This window comes from Paroedura picta, chromosome 9, assembly GCF_049243985.1.
Source record: "Paroedura picta isolate Pp20150507F chromosome 9, Ppicta_v3.0, whole genome shotgun sequence".
NCBI classification, from domain to species: domain Eukaryota; kingdom Metazoa; phylum Chordata; class Lepidosauria; order Squamata; family Gekkonidae; genus Paroedura; species Paroedura picta.
The window spans coordinates 85,282,885-85,287,904 of record NC_135377.1 but is presented as its reverse complement, the minus strand read 5'-3'; positions in this window follow the sequence as shown (position 1 = coordinate 85,287,904).

The following is a 5,020-nucleotide window of genomic DNA, read 5'->3' as shown; positions in this document are numbered from 1 at the left end:
CTTGTCTCTACCCTAAGGCCTCTACCCAAAGCATCTGACAATCACCTTTCTCCTCTTCTCCTCGCAACAATGCCATTGAGTCCCCCTCCAGAGCAGCCATTTTCACCTTGGGAGTTGAGCATCACTGGCAATGATGAAGGCGGCTGTTGGCCAATGCAGGGCTGAGTGGCCTGGCTGTGTCTCACCTGGGCGATGGGCTGTGAGCAGCCCTTCCCATGAACCACTCCATAGAGCCTATTGTATTTGGCACCCAACAGGCTTTAATGCTTGTGTAAATACATTTTAAAAAAATAATTCAAAATCTGAATTGCTTATCCTGGGAAAAGATTGATCCAGGGACCATATCCAGTACAAATCAGGGCCTTTGAGCTGATGAAACACCTTGGCTGGCAGCTTGTGATTTGAAATGTGCACATTCATTCATTCATTCATTCATTCATTCATTCATTCATCCATCCATCCATCCATCCATCCATCCATCCATCCATCCATCCATCCATCCATCCATCCATCCATCCATCCATCCATCCATCCATCCATCCATCCATCCATCTATCTATCTATCTATCTATCTATCTATCTATCTATCTATCTATCTATCTATCATTGCATTTCTATCCCACAAGGGCTCGTGGTGGCTAACAATGATAACAAATCCAATACATAAAATCCATAACATTATAAAACACAACTCAACCATCCCCTTAAAATCCTCCAATCAGTGGCAAAAATCATCCTATAAACCTCATGGTGGATGTAGGGGCTTTTAATCTGCTCTTGGGATGGCAAGATAGGCAGGGAGGGGGTCCAGATTTTCTTCCACACGTTGGACTCAACCATAGACCTGGTGGAAGAGATCCATCTTGCAGGCCCTGCAGAACACCGAAAGCTCCCACAGGTCCTGTAGCTCTTCCGGGAGCTCATTCCACCAGGTAGGGGCCAGGACCGAGAAGGCCCTGGCCCTGATCAAAGCCAACCGCGCTTTCCAGGTGCCGGAAATGACCAACAGATTTGTCCCCGCAGAGAGTTAGAGCCCTGTGGGGAACATAGGGCGAAAGGCACTCCCTAAGGACATTTGGCCCTAGTGACCACATCACTCTGTTTGCCGCACCTGAAACTGGAAGAGGACTGAGGGATCCTTGTGCCAGTCTGCAGTCGTATGTTCTCCTCTGCTTTTTCCCCCAAGGTCAACTCTGATCCTTGTGACAGGTATTAAAAGGCCCATCCCCAAATACCTTTGTGCTTGCTTAATGGAACTGCAGTGTTCTTGCATTAACGGAAAAAGAGCTATTGTCACACACTTTGAATATTCTTCCCTAGGGGATTACTGCGGTTTACATTATAATATGTCCTTAAGAAGAAGAAGAAAAGTTTTGAAGGTGCATTTCTGCCTACCGGAGCCTGCTTTAATACCTAAAAATATCTTGCCACTGTCAGAGATTTTTTTTTAAAGACCTAAATCCGTATTTGTCATTCATGAAACTCTGTGTACAATTATACTGTAGAGGAATTAAATGCTACATCGTCTATGACAAAGCTATGAATTAGAGGGAAAATTGCCAGTGGGTAAAGTGGGGGGAGAGAAATAAGCCTCAAGTAATCGCAATTTTTGAAGTAGGAATTCAGCCTAGATGTACATACTGAAGCCTTACAATTGGATCCCACACGCTGTTTGATGAAAGCAGACAACAGGACGGTCAGGATGTATCCAGCTCAGCTAAGACGTCTTTGTGGCAGAAGGGAGCAATCCAAAAAGTACTGCTAGGCATAGATGAGGGTCTGTATAAAAGGCCCTCTAACTGATGAATAACCAAGAAGCCTAAGGCTTGTATGTACAGTCCCCTGGTGCATGAATTTGGGATCTTTGCTTTACCACTGGACATGGCTGTAGAATTTTGGAAAACTGTGGGCAGTTGGCAAACCTGCTAGAGAGCTGGACTTGGATCCGGGAGTCCCAGGTTTGAATCCCCACTCTGCTCTGGAAGCTTGCCCAGTGACCTTGGGCCAGTCACATTCTCCCAGCCTAGCCTACCTCACAGGGTGGTTGTTGTAACAAATCTATCTTTGGTCTGCATGCTCACCCATACATGATCTCCCATGCTTCTTGCATGCTTGCCAGGATATAGAACTCAGCCTAATCACATAGCGAGAGCCTTGGGGAGCCCTGATTAAGGCTGCCTCTGAGCAAGTACAAAGAGCAGAATATCCATGCTTGCATGGCCTTAGCGTGTAAGAGTGGTCTTCAGCATGTGTGTAGGATCTGAGCCACAGTCTGTTTTCTTTAACAGGAAAGAAACTTTATTACTTAAGTTTGGATTGGACTAGAGCAGATGCATGAGAAATAGGTGTTTGGCCTTGTGGAATCACATCTATGGAAAGAAACAAGTGTAACTAAATTACAGTACAAGACATTTACCTTGTACACTCGATCCATATCAGTCTGGCTTCCGTCCTGGCCACGGGGTGGAGACGGTGTTGGTCGCCCTGCTGGATGACCTCCATCGCCAGCTGAATAGAGGAGGGTCAGCCGTGCTGGTCCTCTTAGACCTTTGACATCGTGGATCATGAAATATTGGTCCACCGGCTCACTGGCACGGGGATAGGGGGCACAGCCTTGCACTGGATCCGCACCTTTCTCCAGAACCGGACCCAGAGTGTTGCAGTGGATGTGTTCTCGTGTCCTTCCAGACTCCCTTGTGGGGCACCTCAGGGCGTGGTTCTCTCCCCCACTTTGTTCAACATCTTTATGCACCCTCTGGCCCAGCTGGTGTGGAGTTTCCGGCCCTAGAGAAGTGCGCCTAGCCTCAACTAGGGCCAGGGCTCTTCCAGTCCTGGCCCCCACCAGGTGGAATGAGCTCCTGAGTGAGCTGCGGGCCCTGCAGGATTTGTTAGCTTTCCACAGGGCCTGTAAAACGGAGCTCTCATGAGGTGGCCAAAGTATTTGAGATTCATCTCCAGGATCTGGCCTTCTAAGGAGCAGGCAGGGCTAATCTACTCTAGGACTGACTGGTTTGTTCGCCTTGCAGCCCAAGAGACTCACAAGAGTCTTCTCCAGCACCAGAGTTCAAAAGCCTCAATTCTTTGACGCTCGGCCTTCCTTATGGTCCAACTTTTGCAGTCATACATTGCAACTGGGAATACCATAGCCTTGACTAAATGCACTTTTGTTGGCAGCGTGATGTCTCTGTCTAGATTTGCCATAGCTTTCCTCCCCAGGAGCAAGCGTCTTTTAATTTATTTCGTAGGCCCCATCTGCAGTGATCTTGGAGCCTAGGAAAATAAAATCTGTCACTATCTCCATTTCTTCCCCATCTATTTGCCAGGAATTGAGAGGGCCAGATGCCATGATCTTCGTTTTCTTGATGTTGAGTTTCAAGCCAACTTTTGCACTCTCCTCCTTCATCCACATCAACAGGCTCTTTAGTTCCTCTTCACTTTCTGCCATTAGAGTGGTATCATCTACATATCTGAGGTTGTTGATATTTCTCCCTACATTCTTGATCCCAATTTGTGACTCCTCTAATCCCGCCTTTCTCATGATGTGCTCCGTATACAAGTTAAATAGGCGAGGTGACAGTATACAGCCTTGCCGAACTCCTTTCTCAATTTTGAACCAATCAGTGATTCCATGTCCAGTTCTCACTGTTGCTTCTTGACCTGCATATAAGTTTCTCAAGAGACAAATAAGATGCTCTGGTATTCCCATCTCTTTAAGAACTTGCTACAATTTGTTGTGCTCCACACAATCAAAGGCTTTAGCATAGTCAATGAAGCAGAAATAGATGTTCTTCTGGAACTCCCTAGCTTTCTCCATAATCCAGCGTATGTTGGCAATTTGATCTCTAGTTCCTCTGCCTCTTCGAAATCTTTCCTGTACTTCTGGAAGTTCTCGGTCCACATATTGCTGGAGCCTAGCTTGTAAAATTTTGAGCATAGCTTTGCTAGCATGAGAAATGAGTGCAATCGTGCGGTAGTTTGAACATTATTTGGCATTGCCCTTCTTTGGGATTGAAATGTAAACTGACGTTTTCCAATCTTGTGTCCATTGTTGAGTTTTCCAAATTTGCTGGCATATTGAATGTAGCACTTTTTTGAGTGTAGCCAATGGCCTAACAGGGTCTAATTTGGGGCTTCCCAATGCAGAAATGTGTGCAATTGGGTTCTTCACCATGCCCGCCATTTTGAGTCATTTGGCCATGCCCCTTTCCTCATCACCACCCTCCCCATCCTTGCCTCCTTTCCCCTCTCTCCCTCCATTCTAAAAAATCTACCTTTTTAACAAGGGGGGGGGTGATCACATTACAGCCCTGATGCTCTTAAAAAAGTAGCCATATAGTGTTGCATAGCAGCGTTATAATGTTATAATGCTATAACCCAGGGGTTTAAAAAAATACATTCAGGACACACTGGGGGGAAAGGGGGAGGCAATCAAGGGCACAGAATGGTGGGATTAAGGGGTGCAATGAAAACAAAGGTGAAAGCAGGCAATATTTTGCAAAACACTCATTTTTGGATGGGATCAAAGCATGATGGGAGGCTGCCTCTGTCATATTCAGTGAGGAAAGCATGTCCCAGATTTCAGCTTGGGGTCTTTAGACATGTGTCAGAAAGGTGATAATGAGACAGATGTTGACTATGTGTGCCTCCCATTTGAAGCACAGTAGTTAGTCTTGGCACGGTAACTGGCAGGAGGGTTGAAAGCAGGGACATCGTGGGAAGGCCAGGTCATGATCTCCTGTTAACATGCCAAGTCCCTCCTGGGCACCAGTGGGGGTAGGGGGGGAGAGAACTGTCAGATTAAGGCTGGAGAACTCCTGGAGATGGAGCCTGAGGAGGACAGGGAGAGGTGGCAGCAACTGGAACTTGGCATAGGGTATCCCTTGTCCCCAACAGAAGGTTGCAGGACTGGTAGTCCAATTTTAAACATGCTTCGGAGATTCAGCATGATGTAGTGGTTAAGAGTAGTGGACACTTGAGAACCAGATTTGACTCCTTCCACCTTGGTTCAGTCTCAGTTCTT